Raw genomic sequence first — 11,061 nt, 5'->3', positions numbered from 1 at the left:
TGTCTCCTTTCTCTCTTGCATTGTGGCTCAGGGTTTGCCTACATTTCTGAGAATAGCCGAATCTCAAGGCAGAAAACAGCACCAGGACAAAGAACATTCCTTCTGTGGGATGTAAACAGGTGCAGTCAAGTCACAACAGTTTCCAGAGTGTCCACATGGAGGACCACATGGAGGAACACCTGACCAGGTCAGTTTCCTGTTTCTCCACACATGCAAATGAGATGGAAAAGTGCCAGATAAATTTACTGGCCAGTAGCCATTTTCCCTCTCTTGGACCACATACTTCGAGCAAGCAACATCTTAGTGAGGAGACTCTCTCTAGGCTTCCAGCCAAGAGAGAGAGGAAATGGAGTCTCATTTCATATAAGTGAACTTCACATGTATATACTACTTTTATCTAAACTAGTCTATCAATTGAGTTGTGCTGTATCTCAGGAAGTTTGTAAGTAAACTCTTTTTATACTTTTAAAAGAGCACTGTGTCGTGTCTTTTCTTTTAAGAGGGATAAAGGGGAAAATTACCAGGAAATATATACTTTATTCTAGAGGTTTGATTAAACCTGTGCAACCATTTTCTGCTGTGCATTGAAAAGGAATGTTACTCGGCTAAGTTTGGAGCTTGCTAACACAAGCTGGGAGAGGATATATTTAATAATATTTCCTCATCCACATTCCTGAATATTCCCACACCTTCCCTAAAACTCTGGTTCAGGCACAAATGCACTCTGGTATCTGAAATTCAAGTTTGTAACAGTGGTAGCATCTAACTGTACAAGAGGTTCTTTTTCCTGGGATCAACAGCCAACATTTTTAAAAGGATGTTAGAGTAACACTCCATGTATTATATACACTACCTTCTAAGTATATTAATGTTTTAGGACTGCAGTTCAGAAACTTCAGTGCCTAGTTTGTAAAAAGGAGGCATGCCAGCTGTCTTGGGATCCAAGTGCAAGGACTCTATTCTGCCTGTCCCCTACAGGCTGACAGCACAAGTAGAGAGTGCCTTTGCTCTGTAATGGCATTAACAGATGAAATGGGTTTTTAAAATGTATCAGTGCTATCTGTGAAATGTTGAAAGCCCCAAATATACTCGCTCTCCATTCCTTGTAACATTTGCAGAAGCATCATCATTAGATCAGAACAAGCAGGAATCGCCGGAGCCACCTGTCTCAAACATCACCCTAAACCTCTTGCTGGCTAGCTCATACCTTTCGACTTTTTCCAATGCTAAATCTGGGCATGCATCTTCCAAGACGTGCTCCCATGTGAGTCACATGACACGCACCTTGCTTTCGCCCAGAAAAAGCAGGGGGCTGGGGGGGGGGAGAGAGACAGTGCAAGAGCACAGTACCCAAATTGCCACCGAGATGTCCCTTTTTCCCCCTGGGGCATTTGGAAGTGTGTGTGTGTGTGTGTGTGTGTGTGTGTGTGTGTGTAGCTACACACTTTAAAATAAATGCTTAGGATTCAAGAGGGGGCCAAATGTCCCCCTGCTGTCCAGGTCTCTGGTCCACGGGTTTTTCAGGTATTGAGACTGTCCATATATATATTTCGTAGGTAAAGGTAAAGGACCCTGGGTGGTAAAGTCCAGTCAAAGGAGACTATGGGGTTGCGGCACTCATCTCGCTTTCAGGCCAAGGGAGCCGGTGTTTGTCCACAGACAGCTTTCCGGGTCACGTGGCCAGCATGACTAAACTGCTTCTGGCGCAATGGGACACCGTGACGGAAGCCAGAGTGCAAGGAAACGCTGTTTACCTTCTCGCCGCAGGGGTACCTATTTATCTACTTGCACTGCCGTGCTTTCGAACTGCTAGGTTGGCAGGAGCTGGGACAGAGCAGCAGGAGCTCACCCCACCGTGGGGATTCGAACCACCGACCTTCTGATCGGCAACCCCAAGAGGCTCAGTGGTTTAAACCATGGCGCCACCCACATCCCTGTATATATTACCTCCAGAACACTTAAGAACTCTGAATGGTTTATGCTGTTGATACAGCAGAGCAGAGGAGAGTTTTCTTTTTAAGTTAAAAGCTTTGTGTTTTTTTTTAAAAAAACCACACATTTGCTGCTCTGCTTTACTCCCCCCCCCCACCCTAAATCTCTAGAACTCTTCAGCACTTTTCAGGCAGCATTAAGGACAGCCTGACCCTCAAATACTGGAGAACATCACCACCCTGCAACATAGCAACTGCCAATAAATTTAAGCTGGCTAGTGTGAATCTGCTTCTGCCAAAAGGGGAAAAGTCACAGCAGATACTGCAGCCTTCCCTCCATCAACTGAGCCTGGGTTCCACTGACAGCCACAAAGGCTTCATTGGCAGAACTATCTCTGTCTTTGTCTCAAGGCTGGAGTGAAACACTTAACAGTTTGATGTCACTTTTCATTTTAGAACAGAGGTCCCCTAAACGGGTCTGAATAGAAGTCTGAGACGACAATGCCAAAAGCACTGAGAGCATGCAAAACGAGCCATCAAAAGCTGGCTGCTCCATTTGCCAACCGCCTATCAGCGATTAAACGCTTAAAATGCTCAGCCCCGTTACAAATGGCAGAGCAATAAAGATTTCAAGCTGTGCAAGTGTGGGCCGACCCACAGGTGGCTCTACCTGCCAGTAGTGAAAGCTTACGCAACGCTCAGATTAGATCAATATTTCCTGTTATTCGGTCCTCTTAATGCACAGCAGCTGTCCTTATACTGGCAAGGAGAGCTCAGGAAATCTCAGTAAAAAGATTTGCTCACTTTGGGCTCCTGGAAAATGAAGTCCTCTTTTCTGCCTGCAGTGATGGCTATTGGAAAACGTCTGTAGTCTTTGCAGGCAGTTCTCAAAAAACAGGGAGATCTAAATCAATTGAAGAGGAGCCACTATAGGGGTTGCCTAGGGGGCAGAAGGTACTATAGGTGGGTGGGAGACAAACACAGCAAGTAGATGCAAGGCAAGGCCTATGCTTTGTCTCCCCTTCCAGACCACCTTCCAACTTTGATAACATTTGGGGCTGAAATGTAGTCCCCTGAGATCCTAAGAGGCTTCTTTTGAGTGAAGAGGTGGCCAATGGGAAGGTGCTGAGCAGGCATGCCTAAACATCGACCCTCCAGATGTTTTGGACTACAATTCCCATCATCCCTGACCACTGGTCCTGTTAGCTAGGGATCATGGGAGTTGTAGGCCAAAACAACTGGAGGGCTGCAGTTTGGGGATGCCTGGTGTTGAGCATCTGGAACATAATTCAGAAAGAATGTGCCAGGCTGGCATGTATAACCAAGACAAAGAAGCAGGATGTGTATCACCACAGCTTTTTTTCAGCCAGAGCTCATCAGAACTCAGTTCTGGCACCTCTCAGGTGGGCGCCATTGTCATTATAAATAAGAGAACAAGGGAGGTGTTCATGGTGAGCTCTGGCACCTCTTTTTCTAGAGAAATAGCACTGGTCTGATGACTTCAGAAGGTTCCTTTGTTAGATTTGCACAGATACAGAATCATAGACCCTGAAGGGATCCACAGATATCATCCAGACCAATCCCCCCACCCAATCCTATAACACTATATTATGTAATATGGCCATTGTATATAACAAATAGTTACTCAGTGCAATCTGTAATGACAGTAAGGAGCACAGCATTCAAATAAAACCTTTTAGAAGATAAAGAAGGAAAGAGACAGTAAATTACTTAAGAAAAAGGAACCTTTAGTACTCCTTCAACATCCATTGTAGTTCTTTAGATTTGAGTCTGTGATCAAAGCAGAAATCCTCCAGGTAAGCAAAATGTTTGCCCCCCCCTTCTTCTTTTGACCCATACGGCTTTGATTTCTTTCCAGACTAAACACTGCAACCCGCCCGCCCTGACCTTGAGCTATGTGCTTTTGTAGTGATAAAGATCTGTAATCTGGGCAAGGTGGGTGAAAAGGATTCCTTATCTCCAGCGAGCCATTTTATGAAGTGCAGCCAATAAGAAATCAATAAGAGGCTACTACACAATATGATTAAGTAATGCATAGATAAAAGAGCACAGAGAGAGGATCAGAGAGTTGAGCAAGCTGGGTCCCTCAAATGGTATATCAGCTCGTTGTTATTTTGTACCTACAGCAAGGACTTATGGGTGCACCTGTGTGTATTTCTGTCACACTTTATGACCCCGTGTGAAATGTTGGACTGAAGACAGAAGCAGAGTTTGATGATATTGTTTTACCTTTAAATAGGGGATGTGTTCTTTGGCCCTCCAAATGTTTTGGACTACAATTCCCACCATCCCTGACCACTGGTCCTGTTAGCTAGAGATCATGGGAGTTGTAGGCCAAAACATCTGGAGGGCCGCAGGTTGGGGATGCGTGAGTAACACTATTGAATCTTGAATCCAAAGCTTTCCTAGGACTGAAGGAAAGACTTCTTCCATGAAAGCAAAAATAGCTTTTTGATCCAGCCCATTCTGAGAGCCATCATTGTCCTCTAACATAGGCTATTCCTTTTAAATGCCTCCTTCACAATGTGCTTCATAAAGTGTTGTTGTTGTTGTTGTTGTTGTTGTTGTTGTTGTTGTTGTTGTTGTTGGCATTAAGTATGGCAAATGTAAAGATAGATAATTTTAGACCCTGAAGTTAGGCTTCAATCTCGTAGCCTAACCTACCTCACAGGGTTGTTATGAAGGTGAAACAAGGAGGAGGAGAACCATGTACACTATCCTAGGAAAATAAAGGTGGTATATAAATGTAAAGATAAAAATAAAATAAATAATATTTAGATTTGTTAATTCAGTTGTGAAGCCCACATCTCACATTTTTCTTCACTGCCATTTCATTCTTTAGAATGCTTTCCACATTCCAGTTTGCTATCCCTGATTTTATTTTTAGTTTTTAATTCTCTGGGTAGTATTCAAACTAAATTTTATCCAGCGTTTACTCATTGAAGTTAATGAACATTAATTTCAGTAGGTCTACTCTGAGTAAAACTTAGTTGAATGCCATCCTCTTTGTGCACTTTCACATTTTAAACTCACTTAAATCATGGTACAAGCATGATGGTAGGAATAAAATGTAGTTTGCTTCTGCTGCCTCAATGAACACATTTACCTGGGAATAAGTAGTTTTGCATGCAGAGGATCCCATGTTCAACCCTTGGCATCTCTCAGATTTAATCCCTGGCATCTCCAGACAAGGGTGGGGGAAAACTCCCATCTCTAAAACCCTAGAAAGCCACTGCCAGTCAGTGCGGACAATACAGAACTTGATGACAGTCCCCGAAAACTCATAAAAAGAGGTGGCCCTTTGTGAAAGCTTTTTTGCGAAAAAGCACTCCTATTTCAACACACCATTAGTAGTAATAGCTCAATTGAAAATACAGCTATTCAACATGGAACCAGCAAGAAACTTTGATTCACTCATATTGGCATCAGAAGTATCATCAGTTATTTGTGGAGGGGGAAAAATACACAACGCAATCAGGCGTAATTATAGGATCAATGTTTCCTGCTTTTGAAAATAATGTTTGGGTATGTTCTGATAGTTTTCCCATCAATGTCTCAGCTTCACTCCTCTTGTTATCTTTCATCAATAGGCCATTATGCTTCAAAAGCACCCTATTCAATCTGCATTATTTCTTAAACAAACCAATTGTTTTGTTGCTTTCCAGTTCTATTTACTGTAGTTCACAGAGTTTTGCTCATACATTTCTTTACAACATAACCCCCCAATAACATACATAGTGAAATACGATGGTTTTAATGGGATTGCAATAGTAAATTCTTCCTTTTTAGTTCCTGGACATTCTCAAATCACAGTTATACAGGACTATATGCTGAGCTTTATCCAGCTTTATCAAAATCCAAGTAATAAAACTCTGTCCAAATAAAATCACCCCTTCCATAGTATTACTTAACATTGATCTCCTTGTGTGTAATATTGGAGATTATGAGATATGTAATATTTTCAGACAGAGCTGATTAGATTCACCACAAAAGATGGGTTTTACACCTTGGGCTTGCCAATAATGAAATAATTATGGAAGAGAGAAATAGTTCAGGGTGCTAGTATGAGACCCTTCACACCAGTCCATGGTTGCCTCCCCCTTCTGACATGGTCCAATATTTTACTTCAAGCAGAACTTTTTCTGGATCTTACCCTAAACCATTACGCATCTCTAGACTTATGCCAATTCCAGCATACACCAGCTTCTGCGGTCTGGACAAAAGGCTGTCATTTCATGCTTCATTGTCAGGGAAGTGGCTGTGAATACCTGGGTCATGAGACAACACATGTAGGAAGCGCAATTGCATCTGTACGCTGTTCCAGCCATGGAGGGAATGGTGGTGGTATACTGGCTTCTAATGGAGCAACTCTCCATTGCAAGGCAAAGGTCTGTAGCTCAGTGATAGACCACATCCTTTTCCTGCAAATGGTTCCAGATTGAATCCCTAGTGTGTGTAGGTAGGGCTGGGAAAGACTCTTTCCTGAAACCCTCACAGATCCACACTCAGTCAGTCAGCCAGCCAGCAGCACTGAGCTGGATGGACCAATGATCTGACTTGGCACAAGGCAACTTCCTTTGTTGTCTGCACCTGCCTGTGCTTATTTCAAACATGTTCATGTATGTAGAAGTGCCTTGGGATCTCCTTTCCAAGTCCTACAACAATCATAGGTGAAGAGTTTGTTAACCACCAACCTCAGAACTCTCTCCCCAGAAAGGTTTGCCTGGCACCAAATTTGTTGTATTTTTCACAGCAAGTTAAAACTCCCCATCGCCCAGGCATTTTAGATTCACTGGAATCTAAATTCTTGCCTCCTCCTTGTACTATATTTTGTATTAGAAGTTGTTCTGGGAACATTTTGTTGATGAATGGGATGCCAAATGCCTCACTAAAAGACATTTTAAAAGACACATTTAACATTTGACTGTGTGTTGCAATGGTTAGAGTGTTGGACAAGGGTATTGCGTATAGTTGGAAAAGAGATTCCCAAGAAAAATGTTAATTTCTTTATGTATGCCACAACGGCGGCAAGGGTATTATTAGCTAAGAACTGGAAGACCCAAGAATTACCAACAGTGGATGATTGGCAAATGAAAATGATGGAGTACATGGAACTGGCTGAGATGACCGGGAGACTACGTGACCGGGGAGAAGAAGCGACTGAAGAAGAGTGGAAAGATTTTAAAGTTTATCTAAAAAAGTATGGTAAAATTGTATATTAAGATTAAATTTAGAAGTTTATAGAAACTGCGGGTTTAAGTATTATGTTAAGTAAATTGATGTATGAGAGAATTGAAATTGTAAAGAGTTTTAAATAATGAATTGGAAATTGCTAAAGATGAATGAGAAATGAACCGCAGATAGAGGGAACTTGAGGAAGTCCCCTCTAATAATGTTAAGGGGAAAGGATTATAGTCTTTGGATTTTTGTGTTGTTGTTTTGTTTTGTTATTCTTATAATGTTTTCTTTTGTTATTTTTGTTTGTATTTGTTGTGTTAAAGTGCTGTGTTTTCTTTTCTGTAAAATTATATATATATATATATATATATATATATATATATATATATATTTAAAAAAGCGTGTTGGACAAGGACCTGGTTCAAATCCCCAGTCAACAATGAAGCTTTGGGACCAATCATTCTGCTAGCCTAATCTACTTCACAGTGTTATTGTGAGGATGAAGTGGGGTGGGCTGTGGATTCGAGTCCCTCACCTTCCAAAATGAAGGGCTGGATAAAAATGCAATCAAGAAATAAATGGTAGAATTTAAGAATGCAATGTAACAAAACAACAAGAAAAGAAATACTAAATAAATAAATGCATAAATAAACCCTAGCATAACGGCCTGCAAGTCCTGCTCATAATGAGAGTCTTTCCAGAAACAAACTTAATGGGCTATTTTACATTCCGGAGGGGAAAAGAACTCAATGAAAACATAAACCGAGTTAACTCATCTGGACTAGGGCAAGCTGACAGAAGTTGATGGTGTGAGTTTTCATTCTTAATGAGCATTATGAGTAACAGTAGAGAAGCAGCAGTGACAGAGACTTTAGTACATTATTAGCACAGCAGATTCAGAAGGTGAGGGACTTTAGGTACTGCTCTCCTATTCCAGTTATAATAAACATAAACATGAATGGCCAGTGTTGTCAGGTAAACTGATAGAAATATTGGCCGACTGGGGCTACTGAAGCAACTTTCCACATTGGTTTCAATGGGGGAACTAGGCATGACTAACTTAATCTGGATACAACCCAGTTTCATGCTGCCGGCCGCCATGCTGGAAGCCCAAGGATCTCCACAGTGAGGCTTCACCTCTGCTTAAATGGAGAAGAGGGAAAAGGAGAATAATCCTGAGGGGCTCAACTCTTAAATAGGCAGAGCTGACTTTCCACTGTTCGTTGCTACCAGCTTTCATTGCTCAGAGGTTTTCCTCCAACTATTGCTTTGAAATACATCTTTATTCCTCTGTGAAGGATGCTGTTCAGCTGCCCAAGCAGAGGAATGATCAATAACATTAGAGCAACTGTCAGGCAGCTTCTTGCTCATTAGATCATGTCATCTCTTAGTTCCAGCAAGTGCTCTCTGTGCCCTCCGTTCTACATTAACATTACTTGAGAAGTGTGAGATAAAACACCTTGCCACAGTAGCATGACGCTAAGGCGGAAAGGTCATGGAAAATGGTTCTGGCTCCAGGAAAGGTTACAGACAGAAGATGGGAGAAGAGAAAAGCTGCCAGTCAGGGCAAGAAACTGGCATGTTTATTCTTATGACAGGTCCCACTTTGATTGCAATTTTAAAACTAGGAGGTGGGAAACATGTCCAGCTCCTAGGACCACAAGAAAAATATATATAACAAGCTGGAGGGGCAAAGTGGCACACATTAGCCTGTTCAGAATCATTGGCCCAACTAACTCAATAACTTCCAAGACTTCTGCAGAGAGCGAGAATGTCTTGAGTTACCTTCAAGACTGAACAAAATTATGGCCCAAAGCTTTCTACACTAGAGTTCACTTCATGAGAAGCATGAAGTGTCAGCCTTTGTTGGCAGGTGCATATGCATGCTGATGTGGAGAAAAAATAGTGAGTTCAGATGGAAAGCACATGCAAAGAATTACTGTCTAGGGCAATTATGTTAAAGCGTGTCATACTTGTGGTGCAGGTGATTCCAAGAAGACAATGCATCCCATTCAAAAAGACTACCCAATCCACCCTCTGCTCCAGGGTACCACTGGCTACTGATAATTGAAATTATTTTAAACTGTTTTTAATTGCTTTTAACTGTCTTTATTGATAATTTAAATATTTATTGTCCACCACTTAGAGCTTTATTTCAGTCAAACAGTATAGAAATTCTTTTGAACAAACCGGGGTGGCTATCTAGTGACCCACAGAATATAATGCCCACTGAGATGCCTTGGGGGCCCTTGGGGATCCCCTGCCAATTCAACAACAAAACAGATGTGTGGGGTGTGTGTATATATATGTATGTATCTGAATTGCTTTGCAGTTTTTGTTCTTTTCCGTTTTGCATATTTGTTTACTTCATTGGGCTTCTCCAAATGCCCTCTGGTATTTTTTAAGGCAATTTCCATTTCTGGGTCTTCTAACACTCCCCCCCCCCATCTTCTTTTTAGCACTCTGTTCAAAGACCTTTCAATTTCAGAATAAGACTTAGAAATTACTAAAGAGGATTTACAATGTAACACAGTTGGAAGGGACATGAGGAAGACACCGATATTAGAATAGATACAAGTTGAAGTTTTGAAATTTTTGTTTCTCTTCTTCTTCTTTTTGTATTTTGTATGTTTCTGCTTTTGTGTCTTTGTTTGTTACAAAATAATAAATATATTTGGGGTAAAAAAAGCACCTTTCAATTTCTGGTTGCTCTATTTACAGAGCTGCTCGGGAAGGAAGTTCCACCTTAGCCACACCCACTTTTCCAGGTTGCCCTGGTGGGCTGAACATAGGTCAGTGAGGTCCCTGGCCTGAAAAAAATGATTAGCTTTTAGGTAATGGCTTATGTCATCCTTGACTAATTCTTATCTAAACATCAGGCTTACCATGAATGAGTTGAATTTTTCTGGCCATTATTTCAGCACCACTAAGCAATGACATGTTGCTTGCTTTTCTACTTTTCAATTAGTCTCTATCCCTTTGTCCAGGCTTGTTATGTTAAATCCTTAATTGATGTCACACACCATTTACACGTATGAGTTCACAATGGCACTGTCTAGGCAAGCTCATTTTGCACATGGATAATTGTCGTCATCGGACTGGATTTATTACTGGAACAATTAGCCCACTGGTTTCAAACCGAAACACAATTCAGTATTAAGACAAGGACCTGGTTTGGCTTTAATTGACAGTTTGGCTTTAAATGAAGTCAAGAGGTAAGCTCTGCAATCAGTTAAACAGTAAAGAACTGGAAAGCAGAATAAAAAGACCTCGCTTACAGAGAAGCCTCTTCTTGAGGCTATGTGTGCACAGTGCTACCTCTCTGCCAAGGTAGTTGTCAAGAAAGAAGGATTCTCTTTCCCACGAAGGCTAATAAACGCTCCTTATGCTTGAGAGCATTTAGTGTTCTTACCGCCTTCCTGTGCCACTGTGAGTGATGTGATTTCCCCCCTCCTGTCTCCCGTACCTGTCAGAAAAAAACAATTTACTGTCTGGGGGAAAGGAAATATAAACTGTAGCCTAAATGCACTAGAATCTTTGGATGGTGTGTGGAAGAACTGATGAGGATCTGTAAGGGCAGGCTGATAAAGGAGATCAGGGAGAAGGGTGACCATCGTGCAGGTGTAAAGGGCGTTCTTCAAAAGCGGAAGACCCCAGGTTCAATCTCTGGCATCTCTGGTTAATAGGAGCAGGGAGCAGGTATTCAGAGAGCTGATGCCAGTCAGAGAAGACAACACTGGCCTAGATGGACACATATTGTGAGCTGGCATCAGGCAGCTTCCTATCGGAGTGCAAAGTGCTCTCAAGAAATAAGTGCCTGTTTTGGACTCAAAGTAATTTCACAAATATACAAGTTATGCTTGTATCTTTATCCTTACTTGGTATATGTGATTTGCACTCTCCCAGAATAGTAGAATGACCAATGGCAAAT

General features: G+C 41.6%; 1 long non-coding RNA gene across 1 annotated transcript; it reads left to right on the top strand.

Annotated features, from left to right (window-relative positions):
• The first annotated feature begins 292 nt into the window (after positions 1-292).
• LOC148686961 (uncharacterized) lies at positions 293-9,801 on the top strand. Its single transcript, XR_015948598.1, has 3 exons — positions 293-442; positions 1,119-1,264; positions 9,590-9,801. It is a non-coding gene; the product is annotated as an uncharacterized LOC148686961 (long non-coding RNA).
• The last annotated feature ends 1,260 nt before the right edge of the window (positions 9,802-11,061 follow it).

This window comes from Zootoca vivipara, chromosome 2, assembly GCF_965207765.1.
Source record: "Zootoca vivipara chromosome 2, rZooViv2.hap1.1, whole genome shotgun sequence".
NCBI lineage: Eukaryota > Metazoa > Chordata > Lepidosauria > Squamata > Lacertidae > Zootoca > Zootoca vivipara.
This window is presented reverse-complemented; position numbering and strand designations above follow the sequence as displayed.